The 18831-nt window shown below is 46.6% G+C and overlaps 10 non-coding genes and 3 pseudogenes across 10 annotated transcripts; all 13 read right to left on the reverse strand.

The window, feature by feature from the left end:
- The window catches only part of LOC142388029 (NLR family CARD domain-containing protein 3-like), a 483074-nt pseudogene that overhangs the window by 337202 nt on the left and 127041 nt on the right, over nt 1-18831 (reverse strand).
- Nucleotides 940-1058, reverse strand: LOC142374592 (5S ribosomal RNA). The gene has a single exon (XR_012768751.1). It is a non-coding gene; the product is annotated as a 5S ribosomal RNA (ribosomal RNA).
- Nucleotides 1421-1611, reverse strand: LOC142368152 (U2 spliceosomal RNA). Its single transcript, XR_012767275.1, has one exon. It is a non-coding gene; the product is annotated as a U2 spliceosomal RNA (small nuclear RNA).
- Nucleotides 1913-2025, reverse strand: LOC142371317 (U5 spliceosomal RNA). The gene has a single exon (XR_012768010.1). It is a non-coding gene; the product is annotated as a U5 spliceosomal RNA (small nuclear RNA).
- Nucleotides 2622-2740, reverse strand: LOC142374768 (5S ribosomal RNA). The gene has a single exon (XR_012768802.1). It is a non-coding gene; the product is annotated as a 5S ribosomal RNA (ribosomal RNA).
- On the reverse strand, nt 3105-3285 carry LOC142370369 (U2 spliceosomal RNA; annotated as a pseudogene).
- LOC142371325 (U5 spliceosomal RNA) lies at nt 9190-9302 on the reverse strand. Its single transcript, XR_012768011.1, has one exon. It is a non-coding gene; the product is annotated as a U5 spliceosomal RNA (small nuclear RNA).
- On the reverse strand, nt 9899-10007 carry LOC142401340 (5S ribosomal RNA; annotated as a pseudogene).
- On the reverse strand, nt 10372-10562 carry LOC142369363 (U2 spliceosomal RNA). The gene has a single exon (XR_012767595.1). It is a non-coding gene; the product is annotated as a U2 spliceosomal RNA (small nuclear RNA).
- On the reverse strand, nt 10864-10976 carry LOC142371331 (U5 spliceosomal RNA). Its single transcript, XR_012768012.1, has one exon. It is a non-coding gene; the product is annotated as a U5 spliceosomal RNA (small nuclear RNA).
- Nucleotides 11573-11691, reverse strand: LOC142400883 (5S ribosomal RNA). The gene has a single exon (XR_012772989.1). It is a non-coding gene; the product is annotated as a 5S ribosomal RNA (ribosomal RNA).
- LOC142370408 (U2 spliceosomal RNA) lies at nt 12056-12240 on the reverse strand. Its single transcript, XR_012767854.1, has one exon. It is a non-coding gene; the product is annotated as a U2 spliceosomal RNA (small nuclear RNA).
- LOC142371346 (U5 spliceosomal RNA) lies at nt 18163-18275 on the reverse strand. Its single transcript, XR_012768015.1, has one exon. It is a non-coding gene; the product is annotated as a U5 spliceosomal RNA (small nuclear RNA).

Below are 18831 nucleotides of genomic sequence, written 5' to 3' on the forward strand. Positions count from 1 at the left end.
CTGAGAAGAGGAAGACCATCAACGACGAGTGGCTGAAGGAGCAGCTGGTCAAGTACGCGCACCTCTTCACCACCGTCTCGTGCCACCTGGAGGTGAATGTGGACCGGGCCATCTATGGACAGGGGAGGTTCAAGTCGTTCACCTACCTGGAGATGTGGCAGTGGTACAGCCTGCACAAGAGGCTCCTGGCGGATCCTCAGGCTGGCAGCGACGCTGAGAGGAAGAGGGCGCAGGAGGCCTACACGTCGGTGACACAGTGGCTCCTCATGAAGGAGGATGACATCAATTCAAAGGCCCTCAAAAGGTTCAGAAAGTACATTCTGGACAAGGAGGTATGTGTGCAGGTGAACATGTGTATAAAGGAATAACATAACAAATGTATTCAGCAAAACTGAAATGTAATATTCCTCCTAATACCTCAGCAGGGTGTAGCCACTCGGCCGACCAGGTAGGAACAATCGGGCCCTATTCAATGGCTGCTTTGTCTTTTACTCTGTGCAAAAGACTAGGGGTCTTGAGGCTTTGTTCTGACCGCTCATTTGGTGTAGAGGTTTTTTTCAAGCAATTCTCCCAGTCGGCCTAATCCCAGAGCCATCTCAAAGTGGAGTTCACTTTCACTCTCTTTTCGCAGACTAAAAGCCAGAGTTTTATCTCAGAAGCTAAGCAGAGTCGGGCCTGGTTAGTACTTGGATGGGAGACCGCCTGGGAATACCAGGTGCTGTAAGCCTTTTGGCTTCTCCAGGCGCGCAGTTTGACTGCGTCAAATGCAAAGGCAGTCCCTGTTTGACTTTTTGGAACTGCTCCTTTGTCAGGACAAAGTTAAATGTATGAGGATCAAAGGCAACCATGACCTGGGACATCTCAGCAGATCCAGGATCAGCAAGATGGATCACAGGGTGATCATCAGATGTTTCAACAAAAGACATGCAGAGAGAAAAATGCTTACAGCACCTGGTATTCCCAAGCGGTCTCCCATCCAAGTACTAACCAGGCCCGACCCTGCTTGGCTTCCGAGATCGGACGAGATCGGGCGCGTTCAGGGCGGTGTGGCCGTAAGCCACAGTCCCCGTGACAAATATGTGTTACATAGGTGCTGGAACCATACGTTTCCCCTATTTTACCAGAGAGTCGGCTTGAGAGGCTGATGTTGAGCCTGCACATCGACTTCCCTGATGTGATTGTTCTCTGCAGCTGAAAATGGGACTCTCAGATAACTTAGTGTGTGTCTGTCAAGCTCCTCTGTTCCCTGTGTTGTTTTGTGTTCATGGTCATACAGAGAAACCAGGGAAGCTCAATCCCACGACATGCTCATAAGCTGCGTCTTTTCTAAACATTATAGTTCTATGTTAGAAGTCAGAATACAACGGCTCCCTGAAACTACCACCCTGTACCGCTGGTTTTGTTATTTCACAAGAGTTGGGAAGAGTGCACCGTTCCCGGCGGCACTGCAGTACCGGGTCGATGCGTGGAGTGAACGGAGCAAGCCCCTTTTTCAACCCCTGTGCCTAAAAATCCATTTAATATGTAGTCCTCATATAGAGGACGTATCAGATATTAAACTGATAAGAACAGATACTACACTTGATCTTAGCCAAAAGGCCGAGAAGCGATAACCCTCCACTGTTTCACGTCCGAGGGCCCTTCCTGGCACAATGCGCACTTGTGGCGGTGCTCTTTTTTCGCCTACAAAGCGTCACTTTGCACCTCCGCCCACCCGCTGCAGTGAGCACTCTTCAGCCGTTTCAGATGGTACAACTTTGCACTCCCGCCCGCTCCACTGAGCACCATTCAAACAGCAATTTAGCGCTCCAGCTTTGAACATGGGCACGGACTCAACACATAAGGTGACTCTACTCCGAGAAGTCACTCGGCACAGCAAGAAGATTTCCTTTGCACAGACAGAATGGGCTTCACCCGCAAAGGTAAAGCCTTCCAAAAATAGAAACAACTCATTAATGTTGCTCTCCACGGAAGTCTTTAGTAAAAGGCGAAAGACTTGTACGTTATGAAGAGAAACCAGAGTACGAGTATTTGACACTGCGGGAGCAGTGCATCAGGCCAGTTGGCATAGCCACCTTCCCCATGGTGAGCTTTGCTTGGTTGAGACACTTGCTCCTCGGCCGACCAGGTAGGAACAATCGGGCCCTATTCAGTGGCTGCTTTGTCTTTTACTCTGTGCAAAAGACTAGGGGTCTTGAGGCTTTGTTCTGACCGCTCATTTGGTGTAGAGGTTTTTTTCAAGCAATTCTCCCAGTTGGCCCAATCCCAGAGCCATCTCAAAGTGGAGTTCACTTTCACTCTCTTTTCGCAGACTAAAAGCCAGAGTTTTATCTCAGAAGCTAAGCAGAGTCGGGCCTGGTTAGTACTTGGATGGGAGACCGCCTGCGAATACCAGGTGCTGTAAGCCTTTTGGCTTCTCCAGGCGCATGCAGTTTGACTGCGTCAAATGCAAAGGCAGTCCCTGTTTGACTTTTTGGAACTGCTCCTTTGTCAGGACAAAGTTAAATGTATGAGGATCAAAGGCAACCATGACCTGGGACATCTCAGCAGATCCAGGATCAGCAAGATGGATCACAGGGTGATCATCAGATGTTTCAACAAAAGAGATGCAGAGAGAAAAATGCTTACAGCACCTGGTATTCCCAAGCGGTCTCCCATCCAAGTACTAACCAGGCCCGACCCTGCTTGGCTTCCGAGATCGGACGAGATCGGGCGTGTTCAGGGCGGTGTGGCCGTAAGCCACAGTCCCTGTGACAAATATGTGTTATATAGGTGCTGGAACCATACGTTTCCCCTATTTTACCAGACAGTCGGCTTGAGAGGCTGATGTTGAGCCTGCACATCGACTTCCCTGATGTGATTGTTCTCTGCAGCTGAAAATGGGACTCTCAGATAACTTAGTGTGTGTCTGTCAAGCTCCTCTGTTCCCTGTGTGTTGTTTTGTGTTCATGGTCATACAGAGAAACCAGGGAAGCTCAATCCCACGACATGCTCATAAGCTGCGTCTTTTCTAAACATTATAGTTCTATGTTAGAAGTCAGAATACAACGGCTCCCTGAAACTACCACCCTGTACCGCTGGTTTTGTTATTTCACAAGAGTTGGGAAGAGTGCACCGTTCCCGGCGACACTGCAGTACCGGGTCGATGCGTGGAGTGAACGGAGCAAGCCCCTTTTTCAACCCCTGTGCCTAAAAATCCATTTAATATGTAGTCCTCATATAGAGGACGTATCAGATATTAAACTGATAAGAACAGATTTTTTTTTTTCTTTTGAAAAAATTTATTGACACTAATACATCACATTTTCATAAAAACTTCATATTTAAGACATATGTTTTACCTATGAATAAAAAACATCAATAAATAAGTGTAATCTGTATAACCACATTTAAAACAAGAACATTAAAACAGGTTTTCCATGGGATATTACAGATAAGGTCAATGTTGTCTAATGTAAAAGTTACATGTGAAGTAGTTCTCATGCGAGTAGCAGTTTGTATTGAGTGTCTTTAAAAAGGAGTGCATTAGTTAAAATGCTCTCTTCCAAGTCCATTTTTTGTGCAGGAGCGCAGTGAGTCCCTACCCAGGGAAACTCATTTCGCTCCCCCAAACAGTAGGTCTCTCGGGATCCTGTCGTGGTGCTCAGAGGAGATCCCCACCCTGTTGCTCCTTCCCACCTTCCTCACCCGGAGAGCCAGGCCGTCGCTGCTTTGACCTTTTTGTGTGTAGCTCCGGCTCCTTCATCCGAATGGGCACAGAGGCGATTCTTCTTTGTGGATGTGTCCTAGGCCTGCCGCCTACAGCTCCGGCCGCTTGAGCCGCCGCTGCGGCCATCCGGATCACAGCCACGGGGGGGATCTGCATGCGCTTCCTCACCAACAAGTTCCTGGAGGTCCACATGGCGTCTTTGATGGCGGCTAGGGTGAGCCACTGCTTGGCAAAGTCATTCTTTTTCATTTTTGTTTGGCTCACCCCATAGAGCACGAGTTGTGCTGTGAGGACCTCCCTTGCTGGCAAGTACGGGAATTGCAAGGAGCCGGCTGTTGCCCACTGGTCTGCAGCAGCGCTGCACTCCCAGAGCAGGTGCCTCACCGACTCGGGCGCGCCACAACCAGGTCGCGGGCAGGTTGAGATCGCTGACATGCCCCGGGAGTGCATAACGGACCTGACTGGGAGGATCTCATGAGCCACCATCCACGACAGGTCCCGGAGTCTGTTTGGGAGAGCGGAATGGTTGACGTTGCACCAAACTGTTGAGGGCTCGCCGAACGCGAGCCCACGCACTGGACTCACTGGTTCCCGCTCCTGCACAACAGAAATCAAAGAGCGGTGGTTTGTTAAAACATGCAACTCCTCTGCCTCCAAGTTAAAATGCTTTAAGAACGTCTGGATAAAAGCATAGGATGGTGGCAGGCTAAAAGACACAGGCCCTTTTAGGTCGGTGGGTAAAATCTTCAGTCTTCTGAGGTAAGAACCCATCCAGAATCGTGTCATTGCTTTAGTTTTGGGGTTTCCGGATGGGTCTGTGGCCTGTAGGATGTGCAGTGTAGTGTATCTGCTTCCTAAAAACAAATAAAAATCAGGCACTCCTTTTCCTCCTTTCTCTTTTTGTTTCTTCATTACATCTCTCCTCAGTCTTTCCCACTTGGAGCCCCACAAAAAATAAAAAATGGCTCGGTCCAGGTCTAAAAGCACTTTTCTAGGTGGGATAAAAACAGAACTGATTAGTAAAAGCAAAGGTAAAATCACAGCTTTGATGATTAAAACCTTTCCTTCAATGGTCAGTCCTCTAAGTCCCCAGTATCCTAGTCTTTGCTTTACTTTCCCTACCACGTCTGGCCAGTTTGATGTCCCTCCCCCTTCCTTGTCAAAATTAATCCCCAGTATTTTCTGTTTTGTCTGGGTTATAGTCACGGGGAGTCCTGCAGTCTCAGTCGCTGTCCATGGCCCGTAAAATTGGGCTTGGGTCTTGTTTCTGTTTAGTTTTGCCCCAGAGGCCCGTCCATACCAGTCAGTCAAGTCCAGAGTCCTATTGATGGATATTAGGTCTGTACATAAAATGTTTACGTCGTCCATATATAAAACACACTTTGTCGATAGTCCCCCGCTCCCCGGGACTCTCACCCCATTGATTCGGTGGTCCCTTCTCAAGCTCTGTGCCAGTGGTTCGACACAGATGATGTAGAGGAGGGCAGATAACGGACAACCCTGACGGACACCGCAGTGGATGTTTACTGCTTTTGTCAGATGCCCGTTAACAAGGAATTTGCTGGTAATGCCCCGGTACAGCAGACCCACCCAAGCTATAAACCTTTCTGGGAACCCCATTTTTGGCAGTACCTGGAAAAGGTACTGGTGCGAGACCCGATCAAAGGCTTTCTCAAAGTCTAAATTTAGGACTGCTAGCCGAATGTTTCTGTCTCTCGCATAACAGATGGTGTCTCGGATCAGTACGAGGCTGTCGGTTATCTTCCTCCCCGGGATGGCACAGGCTTGATCCGGGTGAATCAGGTCTTCTAAAAACAAGGACATACGTGAGGCTAAAAGTTTACAGTCAAAGTTTAAAAGTGTAATCGGTCTCCAATTCTTCAAGTCAGTCTTGTCTCTTTTTTTGTGAAGAAGAGTCACTATCCCTGCTCTAAAACTGTCAGGAAGTCGGTCAAGTTGCTCAAATTCCATAAAAACAGTAAACAAGTCAGGTGCTAAAATATCCCAAAAGGTCAAATAAAATTCTACGGGAAGTCCATCTTGTCCTGGGGACTTCCCTTTCTTAAAATTTGTAAAACATTTATTTAACTCTGAAATGGTAAAATGTTGGGTTAAAAGCACACTGTCTTTTACTGTTTTTTCTATGAAATTTAAAACTTCTGTCATGGTGTCAATTTCAACAGGTTTTTGTTCGTACAGTTCACGATAAAATTGTTCAACAGCTTGTTTAATTTCTTCCATTGAATCAACTGTGCACCCGTTCTCTTTTGTTAGCTTTAAAATGGCCCCCCCTTTATTCACAATTTTCTTAAAAAAATACCTTGTGCACTTCTCTCCTTCCTCTATTTCTCGTTCCCTGCTTCTTAAAATGACACCCTTACTTTTAATATCTGCTAAAATCAACATCTCTGTTTTCACTTGTTTAATTTCATCATTAAAATCCATCCCTTGTTGGTTTAATTTAAAATAGCGCTGTAGTCGCTTCTGCAGTCCCATCATGCATCTGTTTTCCCTATTCTTTTTTCTCCTACCTGCCTGTCTAAAGAAAGTCTGGGTCTTTTCCTTCACCATTTCCCACCAGTGTGCACGTGTATCGTAAAAGTCTTGAAGGGTCTGCCACTCGTGGTACTGCTCCCGGTACTGACTAACTAATTCATCTTCTTTTAAAAGGGAGCAGTTTAGTTTCCACAGACCACTTCCGGAAGTCACACCCGAAGAGAGTGATAGGGTGCAGGAAAGCATCAGGTGATCGGAAAAGAAAACGGGGGTCAATCTAGCATCGGTTGGTGGGCAGTCCCGTGTAAAAAGGTAGTCTATACGAGAGGCTCTGGTGCCATCACCACTGAACCAGGTGAAGCCCTCCTCTCTGGGATGCATGGTTTTAAAACAGTCCTGAAGTTTAAAATCCTTGCATATGCCCTGTAATAAAACCGATGTTTTGTCAACTTTAAAAAATTCCCCTGCTCTTTTTCTGTCACTCCTGCTTAAAATACAGTTAAAATCACCCCCTAAAACTAGTGGTGCCCTACCTAGCATGTGGGACTGCAGGTCTTCTAAAAGGTCATACCGGTCATTTTTTTCGTTAAAGCCATAAATATTTAAGAGGTTAAAATCTTGTCCCATAAAAGTCAAATGTGCTAAAAGTGCCCGTCCGTCTCTCACCACAGTGCTGCCCTTTACCAGAACCTGAGGGTTTTTGATTAAAATGGCCACTCCATCATTTTTGTTTTGGTTGGATCCACTCCACAATGATATCTGTGGCCACATCTCCTCCCACTGTCTCTAGTGCTTTAAAAACGGTAGGCCGCATTCCTGTATTAAAAGAACATCTGACTTAAAAGAACTAAGAAAGGATAAAACACTCTGGGCTCTAACTTTCGACTTTACACTTCTCACATTAATAGTTGAGAGAGTGAGTGTCATGAGTATGGTTAAAAACAACAGGTATGACATCTTAAAAGACTAAATGAGGGTTAAAACATTTAAAATATCTTAAAAGCAGTTATGTAATTTCTTGTGAACGGAGCTCTTCCTTCACTTCTACAGGTGAGAGGCGAGGGTGTTGAGCTCTATTCCCCGGTCGGACTCTGGGGGTTGGCCTCTGTTGCAAGGTTTTGTTAAACTTTGAGTCTCTAGGGGTTGATTGCAGAACTACATTTAAAAAAGAGACCTCATTTGGGGAATTGGAGGGGAAGACTCTGGGCTCCTCCACAGATGAACTGTCTGAGGTAGTCCCAGCTCTTCCCCTCTTCTCTGAGACTATAGGAGAATCAGAGGACAATTCTGATGCAAGCCTCTTTGTTTGCTGGGCATCTGGGAGGGAGGCATCCTCGCTATCATCGTGTGATTGGACTTCTTCACATTCTGAACTAGCTCCGCCTTCTGCCTGCACCACCACCTCCTCTCCAGAACTCTCCATTGGTGGGGGTGTAGCAGGCCCCTCCCCCTCCTCTGCCTCACCTGACTGCTGTCCACCATTCAGGGGTTTTGGCAGGAAGTTTGAATTTTCCAGCCCAGCTGTTTCAAGTAGCTCGTTAACTGCCTCTGTCTGCCCTCCATTTCCTTCCCGCGGATTTTGGATTTCAATTTGTTGGCAAAGGATTTTGGGCAATCTCTGAAGAGGTGGTTTGATTCTCCACAGAGATTGCACTTTCTGCCATTCGTACACTCTTCGAAGGTGTGACCGATTCCTCTACATTTGCCACAAAACACCTTCGTGCAGGCCTCCACCAGGTGCCCGTGCTCCCCACACTTGCGGCAGAGTTTGGGCTGTCCCTGGTAGTGGATGTAGCCTCTGTTTTCTCCCAAGACAATCATTGATGGGAGATGTTTCAGGCCCTGGAAGCCCTGGGGGTCTTGCCATTGTTGGATGGGGACCCTCCAGGCGCAGTTCCAGATGCCATCGACATCCCTCACCTTCATTGCCTGGCCTTTAACAGTGCAGAATCTACCCAACCATATACAGATATCTTCTGCGTTCACCATTTCATTGAACATTCTGACAATTACTGTCTTCAGAGTATTGTCAGTAAGTTTCTCAACAGTAAACGCAGAAAACTGGGCTTGCACATTTTCAAATCTCGTCCAAAACTCCTGCAGCAAAGCTGCAGTGCGAAAACTTACATCGAAACCTTTGTTAAAAGGCAATGACAGGATGCAATTCAAATCGTCTGGCTTGAAGTTCAATATATTTTGAATTAGCTTCCGAGAGAAGTCCAATCTGGACATCTCTATGAGCTTTCCTTCTTTTTCTTTAAATAAAAATCTAGCGCTGTGGTGCCTCCTCATGCCAGCATAGTTAGCCGACATGATGGAGGCACCACAAACAGTTTTTAAATAAAATGCTTAAAAGAACAATAATAAATATCACACTAAAAACCCAATAAAAGAGTAAAAAGTGGATAAAAAGGTACTAAAAAGGGATACTTACCTTCCTCCAAAAAGAAAACCCGGAACACCGACCCTGTTTCAGCTGAAACTCGTTCAAGAAGCAGAAACCTGAAAAAAGGGGGTAATAAAGGAAAATTTTGACAAAGAACTGCAACTACAAAAGAGTTGGAATACTTTGACCACGCACAAAAAAGAACCTCCAAAGCGTGAGAATTTAATGCCGAAAAGGCATAAAATAGTCCACCCAAAGGAGGCGATCGCAGTCTTAGCCAAAAGGCCGAGAAGCGATAACCCTCCACTGTTTCACGTCCGAGGGCCCTTCCTGGCACAATGCGCACTTGTGGCGGTGCTCTTTTTTCGCCTACAAAGCGTCACTTTGCACCTCCGCCCACCCGCTGCAGTGAGCACTCTTCAGCCGTTTCAGATGGTACAACTTTGCACTCCCGCCCGCTCCACTGAGCACCATTCAAACAGCAATTTAGCGCTCCAGCTTTGAACATGGGCACGGTCTCAACACATAGGGTGACTCTACTCCGAGAAGTCACTCGGCACAGCAAGAAGATTTCCTTTGCACAGACAGAATGGGCTTCACCCGCAAAGGTAAAGCCTTCCAAAAATAGAAACAACTCATTAATGTTGCTCTCCACGGAAGTCTTTAGTAAAAGGCGAAAGACTTGTACGTTATGAAGAGAAACCAGAGTACGAGTATTTGACACTGCGGGAGCAGTGCATCAGGCCAGTTGGCATAGCCACCTTCCCCACGGTGAGCTTTGCTTGGTTGAGACACTTGCTCCTCGGCCGACCAGGTAGGAACAATCGGGCCCTATTCAGTGGCTGCTTTGTCTTTTACTCTGTGCAAAAGACTAGGGGTCTTGAGGCTTTGTTCTGACCGCTCATTTGGTGTAGAGGTTATTTTCAAGCAATTCTCCCAGTTGGCCCAATCCCAGAGCCATCTCAAAGTGGAGTTCACTTTCACTCTCTTTTCGCAGACTAAAAGCCAGAGTTTTATCTCAGAAGCTAAGCAGAGTCGGGCCTGGTTAGTACTTGGATGGGAGACCGCCTGCGAATACCAGGTGCTGTAAGCCTTTTGGCTTCTCCAGGCGCATGCAGTTTGACTGCGTCAAATGCAAAGGCAGTCCCTGTTTGACTTTTTGGAACTGCTCCTTTGTCAGGACAAAGTTAAATGTATGAGGATCAAAGGCAACCATGACCTGGGACATCTCAGCAGATCCAGGATCAGCAAGATGGATCACAGGGTGATCATCAGATGTTTCAACAAAAGACATGCAGAGAGAAAAATGCTTACAGCACCTGGTATTCCCAAGCGGTCTCCCATCCAAGTACTAACCAGGCCCGACCCTGCTTGGCTTCTGAGATCGGACGTGTTCAGGGCGGTGTGGCCGTAAGCCACAGTCCCTGTGACAAATATGTGTTATATAGGTGCTGGAACCATAGGTTTCCCCTATTTTACCAGAGAGTCGGCTTGAGAGGCTGATGTTGAGCCTGCACATCGACTTCCCTGATGTGATTGTTCTCTGCAGCTGAAAATGGGACTCTCAGATAACTTAGTGTGTGTGTGTCAAGCTCCTCTGTTCCCTGTGTGTTGTTTTGTGTTCATGGTCATACAGAGAAACCAGGGAAGCTCAATCCCACGACATGCTCATAAGCTGCGTCTTTTCTAAACATTATAGTTCTATGTTAGAAGTCAGAATACAACGGCTCCCTGAAACTACCACCCTGTACCGCTGGTTTTGTTATTTCACAAGAGTTGGGAAGAGTGCACTGTTCCCGGCGGCACTGCAGTACCGGGTCGATGCGTGGAGTGAACGGAGCAAGCCCCTTTTTCAACCCCTGTGCCTAAAAATCCATTTAATATGTAGTCCTCATATAGAGGACGTATCAGATATTAAACTGATAAGAACAGATACTACACTTGATCTTAGCCAAAAGGCCGAGAAGCGATAACCCTCCACTGTTTCACGTCCGAGGGCCCTTCCTGGCACAATGCGCACTTGTGGCGGTGCTCTTTTTTTGCCTACAAAGCGTCACTTTGCACCTCCGCCCACCCGCTGCAGTGAGCACTCTTCAGCCGTTTCAGATGGTACAACTTTGCACTCCCGCCCGCTCCACTGAGCACCATTCAAACAGCAATTTAGCGCTCCAGCTTTGAACATGGGCACGGACTCAACACATAAGGTGACTCTACTCCGAGAAGTCACTCGGCACAGCAAGAAGATTTCCTTTGCACAGACAGAATGGGCTTCACCCGCAAAGGTAAAGCCTTCCAAAAATAGAAACAACTCATTAATGTTGCTCTCCACGGAAGTCTTTAGTAAAAGGCGAAAGACTTGTACGTTATGAAGAGAAACCAGAGTACGAGTATTTGACACTGCGGGAGCAGTGCATCAGGCCAGTTGGCATAGCCACCTTCCCCATGGTGAGCTTTGCTTGGTTGAGACACTTGCTCCTCGGCCGACCAGGTAGGAACAATCGGGCCCTATTCAGTGGCTGCTTTGTCTTTTACTCTGTGCAAAAGACTAGGGGTCTTGAGGCTTTGTTCTGACCGCTCATTTGGTGTAGAGGTTTTTTTCAAGCAATTCTCCCAGTTGGCCCAATCCCAGAGCCATCTCAAAGTGGAGTTCACTTTCACTCTCTTTTCGCAGACTAAAAGCCAGAGTTTTATCTCAGAAGCTAAGCAGAGTCGGGCCTGGTTAGTACTTGGATGGGAGACCGCCTGCGAATACCAGGTGCTGTAAGCCTTTTGGCTTCTCCAGGCGCATGCAGTTTGACTGCGTCAAATGCAAAGGCAGTCCCTGTTTGACTTTTTGGAACTGCTCCTTTGTCAGGACAAAGTTAAATGTATGAGGATCAAAGGCAACCATGACCTGGGACATCTCAGCAGATCCAGGATCAGCAAGATGGATCACAGGGTGATCATCAGATGTTTCAACAAAAGACATGCAGAGAGAAAAATGCTTACAGCACCTGGTATTCCCAAGCGGTCTCCCATCCAAGTACTAACCAGGCCCGACCCTGCTTGGCTTCCGAGATCGGACGAGATCGGACGTGTTCAGGGCGGTGTGGCCGTAAGCCACAGTCCCTGTGACAAATATGTGTTATATAGGTGCTGGAACCATACGTTTCCCCTATTTTACCAGAGAGTTTGCTTGAGAGGCTGATGTTGAGCCTGCACGTCGACTTCCCTGATGTGATTGTTCTCTGCAGCTGAAAATGGGACTCTCAGATAACTTAGTGTGTGTCTGTCAAGCTCCTCTGTTCCCTGTGTGTTGTTTTGTGTTCATGGTCATACAGAGAAACCAGGGAAGCTCAATCCCACGACATGCTCATAAGCTGCGTCTTTTCTAAACATTATAGTTCTATGTTAGAAGTCAGAATACAACGGCTCCCTGAAACTACCACCCTGTACCGCTGGTTTTGTTATTTCACAAGAGTTGGGAAGAGTGCACCGTTCCCGGCGACACTGCAGTACCGGGTCGATGCGTGGAGTGAACGGAGCAAGCCCCTTTTTCAACCCCTGTGCCTAAAAATCCATTTAATATGTAGTCCTCATATAGAGGACGTATCAGATATTAAACTGATAAGAACAGATTTTTTTTTTTTTTTCTTTTGAAAAAATTTATTGACACTAATACATCACATTTTCATAAAAACTTCATATTTAAGACATATGTTTTACCTATGAATAAAAAACATCAATAAATAAGTGTAATCTGTATAACCACATTTAAAACAAGAACATTAAAACAGGTTTTCCATGGGATATTACAGATAAGGTCAATGTTGTCTAATGTAAAAGTTACATGTGAAGTAGTTCTCATGCGAGTAGCAGTTTGTATTGAGTGTCTTTAAAAAGGAGTGCATTAGTTAAAATGCTCTCTTCCAAGTCCATTTTTTGTGCAGGAGCGCAGTGAGTCCCTACCCAGGGAAACTCATTTCGCTCCCCCAAACAGTAGGTCTCTCGGGATCCTGTCGTGGTGCTCAGAGGAGATCCCCACCCTGTTGCTCCTTCCCACCTTCCTCACCCGGAGAGCCAGGCCGTCGCTGCTTTGACCTTTTTGTGTGTAGCTCCGGCTCCTTCATCCGAATGGGCACAGAGGCGATTCTTCTTTGTGGATGTGTCCTAGGCCTGCCGCCTACAGCTCCGGCCGCTTGAGCCGCCGCTGCGGCCATCCGGATCACAGCCACGGGGGGGATCTGCATGCGCTTCCTCACCAACAAGTTCCTGGAGGTCCACTTGGCGTCTTTCATAGCGGCTAGGGTGAGCCACTGCTTGGCAAAGTCATTCTTTTTCATTTTTGTTTGGCTCACCCCATAGAGCACGAGTTGTGCTGTGAGGACCTCCCTTGCTGGCAAGTACGGGAATTGCAAGGAGCCGGCTGTTGCCCACTGGTCTGCAGCAGCGCTGCACTCCCAGAGCAGGTGCCTCACCGACTCGGGCGCGCCACAACCAGGTCGCGGGCAGGTTGAGATCGCTGACATGCCCCGGGAGTGCATAACGGACCTGACTGGGAGGATCTCATGAGCCACCATCCACGACAGGTCCCGGAGTCTGTTTGGGAGAGCGGAATGGTTGACGTTGCACCAAACTGTTGAGGGCTCGCCGAACGCGAGCCCACGCACTGGACTCACTGGTTCCCGCTCCTGCACAACAGAAATCAAAGAGCGGTGGTTTGTTAAAACATGCAACTCCTCTGCCTCCAAGTTAAAATGCTTTAAGAACGTCTGGATAAAAGCATAGGATGGTGGCAGGCTAAAAGACACAGGCCCTTTTAGGTCGGTGGGTAAAATCTTCAGTCTTCTGAGGTAAGAACCCATCCAGAATCGTGTCATTGCTTTAGTTTTGGGGTTTCCGGATGGGTCTGTGGCCTGTAGGATGTGCAGTGTAGTGTATCTGCTTCCTAAAAACAAATAAAAATCAGGCACTCCTTTTCCTCCTTTCTCTTTTTGTTTCTTCATTACATCTCTCCTCAGTCTTTCCCACTTGGAGCCCCACAAAAAATAAAAAATGGCTCGGTCCAGGTCTAAAAGCACTTTTCTAGGTGGGATAAAAACAGAACTGATTAGTAAAAGCAAAGGTAAAATCACAGCTTTGATGATTAAAACCTTTCCTTCAATGGTCAGTCCTCTAAGTCCCCAGTATCCTAGTCTTTGCTTTACTTTCCCTACCACGTCTGGCCAGTTTGATGTCCCTCCCCCTTCCTTGTCAAAATTAATCCCCAGTATTTTCTGTTTTGTCTGGGTTATAGTCACGGGGAGTCCTGCAGTCTCAGTCGCTGTCCATGGCCCGTAAAATTGGGCTTGGGTCTTGTTTCTGTTTAGTTTTGCCCCAGAGGCCCGTCCATACCAGTCAGTCAAGTCCAGAGTCCTATTGATGGATATTAGGTCTGTACATAAAATGTTTACGTCGTCCATATATAAAACACACTTTGTCGATAGTCCCCCGCTCCCCGGGACTCTCACCCCATTGATTCGGTGGTCCCTTCTCAAGCTCTGTGCCAGTGGTTCGACACAGATGATGTAGAGGAGGGCAGATAACGGACAACCCTGACGGACACCGCAGTGGATGTTTACTGCTTTTGTCAGATGCCCGTTAACAAGGAATTTGCTGGTAATGCCCCGGTACAGCAGACCCACCCAAGCTATAAACCTTTCTGGGAACCCCATTTTTGGCAGTACCTGGAAAAGGTACTGGTGCGAGACCCGATCAAAGGCTTTCTCAAAGTCTAAATTTAGGACTGCTAGCCGAATGTTTCTGTCTCTCGCATAACAGATGGTGTCTCGGATCAGTACGAGGCTGTCGGTTATCTTCCTCCCCGGGATGGCACAGGCTTGATCCGGGTGAATCAGGTCTTCTAAAAACAAGGACATACGTGAGGCTAAAAGTTTACTAAAAAGTTTACAGTCAAAGTTTAAAAGTGTAATCGGTCTCCAATTCTTCAAGTCAGTCTTGTCTCTTTTTTTGTGAAGAAGAGTCACTATCCCTGCTCTAAAACTGTCAGGAAGTCGGTCAAGTTGCTCAAATTCCATAAAAACAGTAAACAAGTCAGGTGCTAAAATATCCCAAAAGGTCAAATAAAATTCTACGGGAAGTCCATCTTGTCCTGGGGACTTCCCTTTCTTAAAATTTGTAAAACATTTATTTAACTCTGAAATGGTAAAATCTTGGGTTAAAAGCACACTGTCTTTTACTGTTTTTTCTATGAAATTTAAAACTTCTGTCATGGTGTCAATTTCAACAGGTTTTTGTTCGTACAGTTCACGATAAAATTGTTCAACAGCTTGTTTAATTTCTTCCATTGAATCAACTGTGCACCCGTTCTCTTTTGTTAGCTTTAAAATGGCCCCCCCTTTATTCACAATTTTCTTAAAAAAATACCTTGTGCACTTCTCTCCTTCCTCTATTTCTCGTTCCCTGCTTCTTAAAATGACACCCTTACTTTTAATATCTGCTAAAATCAACATCTCTGTTTTCACTTGTTTAATTTCATCATTAAAATCCATCCCTTGTTGGTTTAATTTAAAATAGCGCTGTAGTCGCTTCTGCAGTCCCATCATGCATCTGTTTTCCCTATTCTTTTTTCTCCTACCTGCCTGTCTAAAGAAAGTCTGGGTCTTTTCCTTCACCATTTCCCACCAGTGTGCACGTGTATCGTAAAAGTCTTGAAGGGTCTGCCACTCGTGGTACTGCTCCCGGTACTGACTAACTAATTCATCTTCTTTTAAAAGGGAGCAGTTTAGTTTCCACAGACCACTTCCGGAAGTCACACCCGAAGAGAGTGATAGGGTGCAGGAAAGCATCAGGTGATCGGAAAAGAAAACGGGGGTCAATCTAGCATCGGTTGGTGGGCAGTCCCGTGTAAAAAGGTAGTCTATACGAGAGGCTCTGGTGCCATCACCACTGAACCAGGTGAAGCCCTCCTCTCTGGGATGCATGGTTTTAAAACAGTCCTGAAGTTTAAAATCCTTGCATATGCCCTGTAATAAAACCGATGTTTTGTCAACTTTAAAAAATTCCCCTGCTCTTTTTCTGTCACTCCTGCTTAAAATACAGTTAAAATCACCCCCTAAAACTAGTGGTGCCCTACCTAGCATGTGGGACTGCAGGTCTTCTAAAAGGTCATACCGGTCATTTTTTTCGTTAAAGCCATAAATATTTAAGAGGTTAAAATCTTGTCCCATAAAAGTCAAATGTGCTAAAAGTGCCCGTCCGTCTCTCACCACAGTGCTGCCCTTTACCAGAACCTGAGGGTTTTTGATTAAAATGGCCACTCCGTCATTTTTGTTTTGGTTGGATCCACTCCACAATGATATCTGTGGCCACATCTCCTCCCACTGTCTCTAGTGCTTTAAAAACGGTAGGCCGCATTCCTGTATTAAAAGAACATCTGACTTAAAAGAACTAAGAAAGGATAAAACACTCTGGGCTCTAACTTTCGACTTTACACTTCTCACATTAATAGTTGAGAGAGTGAGTGTCATGAGTATGGTTAAAAACAACAGGTATGACATCTTAAAAGACTAAATGAGGGTTAAAACATTTAAAATATCTTAAAAGCAGTTATGTAATTTCTTGTGAACGGAGCTCTTCCTTCACTTCTACAGGTGAGAGGCGAGGGTGTTGAGCTCTATTCCCCGGTCGGACTCTGGGGGTTGGCCTCTGTTGCAAGGTTTTGTTAAACTTTGAGTCTCTAGGGGTTGATTGCAGAACTACATTTAAAAAAGAGACCTCATTTGGGGAATTGGAGGGGAAGACTCTGGGCTCCTCCACAGATGAACTGTCTGAGGTAGTCCCAGCTCTTCCCCTCTTCTCTGAGACTATAGGAGAATCAGAGGACAATTCTGATGCAAGCCTCTTTGTTTGCTGGGCATCTGGGAGGGAGGCATCCTCGCTATCATCGTGTGATTGGACTTCTTCACATTCTGAACTAGCTCCGCCTTCTGCCTGCACCACCACCTCCTCTCCAGAACTCTCCATTGGTGGGGGTGTAGCAGGCCCCTCCCCCTCCTCTGCCTCACCTGACTGCTGTCCACCATTCAGGGGTTTTGGCAGGAAGTTTGAATTTTCCAGCCCAGCTGTTTCAAGTAGCTCGTTAACTGCCTCTGTCTGCCCTCCATTTCCTTCCCGCGGATTTTGGATTTCAATTTGTTGGCAAAGGATTTTGGGCAATCTCTGAAGAGGTGGTTTGATTCTCCACAGAGATTGCACTTTCTGCCATTCGTACACTCTTCGAAGGTGTGACCGATTCCTCTACATTTGCCACAAAACACCTTCGTGCAGGCCTCCACCAGGTGCCCGTGCTCCCCACACTTGCGGCAGAGTTTGGGCTGTCCCTGGTAGTGGATGTAGCCTCTGTTTTCTCCCAAGACAATCATTGATGGGAGATGTTTCAGGCCCTGGAAGCCCTGGGGGTCTTGCCATTGTTGGATGGGGACCCTCCAGGCGCAGTTCCAGATGCCATCGACATCCCTCACCTTCATTGCCTGGCCTTTAACAGTGCAGAATCTACCCAACCATATACAGATATCTTCTGCGTTCACCATTTCATTGAACATTCTGACAATTACTGTCTTCAGAGTATTGTCAGTAAGTTTCTCAACAGTAAACGCAGAAAACTGGGCTTGCACATTTTCAAATCTCGTCCAAAACTCCTGCAGCAAAGCTGCAGTGCGAAAACTTACATCGAAACCTTTGTTAAAAGGCAATGACAGGATGCAATTCAAATCGTCTGGCTTGAAGTTCAATATATTTTGAATTAGCTTCCGAGAGAAGTCCAATCTGGACATCTCTATGAGCTTTCCTTCTTTTTCTTTAAATAAAAATCTAGCGCTGTGGTGCCTCCTCATGCCAGCATAGTTAGCCGACATGATGGAGGCACCACAAACAGTTTTTAAATAAAATGCTTAAAAGAACAATAATAAATATCACACTAAAAACCCAATAAAAGAGTAAAAAGTGGATAAAAAGGTACTAAAAAGGGATACTTACCTTCCTCCAAAAAAAAAACCCGGAACACCGACACCGACCCTGTTTCAGCTGAAACTCGTTCAAGAAGCAGAAACCTGAAAAAAGGGGGTAATAAAGGAAAATTTTGACAAAGAACTGCAACTACAAAAGAGTTGGAATACTTTGACCACGCACAAAAAAGAACCTCCAAAGCGTGAGAATTTAATGCCGAAAAGGCATAAAATAGTCCACCCAAAGGAGGCGATCGCAGTCTTAGCCAAAAGGCCGAGAAGCGATAACCCTCCACTGTTTCACGTCCGAGGGCCCTTCCTGGCACAATGCGCACTTGTGGCGGTGCTCTTTTTTCGCCTACAAAGCGTCACTTTGCACCTCCGCCCACCCGCTGCAGTGAGCACTCTTCAGCCGTTTCAGATGGTACAACTTTGCACTCCCGCCCGCTCCACTGAGCACCATTCAAACAGCAATTTAGCGCTCCAGCTTTGAACATGGGCACGGTCTCAACACATAGGGTGACTCTACTCCGAGAAGTCACTCGGCACAGCAAGAAGATTTCCTTTGCACAGACAGAATGGGCTTCACCCGCAAAGGTAAAGCCTTCCAAAAATAGAAACAACTCATTAATGTTGCTCTCCACGGAAGTCTTTAGTAAAAGGCGAAAGACTTGTACGTTATGAAGAGAAACCAGAGTACGAGTATTTGACACTGCGGGAGCAGTGCATCAGGCCAGTTGGCATAGCCACCTTCCCCACGGTGAGCTTTGCTTGGTTGAGACACTTGCTCCTCGGCCGACCAGGTAGGAACAATCGGGCCCTATTCAGTGGCTGCTTTGTCTTTTACTCTGTGCAAAAGACTAGGGGTCTTGAGGCTTTGTTCTGACCGCTCATTTGGTGTAGAGGTTATTTTCAAGCAATTCTCCCAGTTGGCCCAATCCCAGAGCCATCTCAAAGTGGAGTTCACTTTCACTCTCTTTTCGCAGACTAAAAGCCAGAGTTTTATCTCAGAAGCTAAGCAGAGTCGGGCCTGGTTAGTACTTGGATGGGAGACCGCCTGCGAATACCAGGTGCTGTAAGCCTTTTGGCTTCTCCAGGCGCATGCAGTTTGACTGCGTCAAATGCAAAGGCAGTCCCTGTTTGACTTTTTGGAACTGCTCCTTTGTCAGGACAAAGTTAAATGTATGAGGATCAAAGGCAACCATGACCTGGGACATCTCAGCAGATCCAGGATCAGCAAGATGGATCACAGGGTG

This window comes from Odontesthes bonariensis, chromosome 2 (assembly GCF_027942865.1).
Source record: "Odontesthes bonariensis isolate fOdoBon6 chromosome 2, fOdoBon6.hap1, whole genome shotgun sequence".
In the NCBI taxonomy this organism is placed as follows: Eukaryota; Metazoa; Chordata; class Actinopteri; order Atheriniformes; family Atherinopsidae; genus Odontesthes; species Odontesthes bonariensis.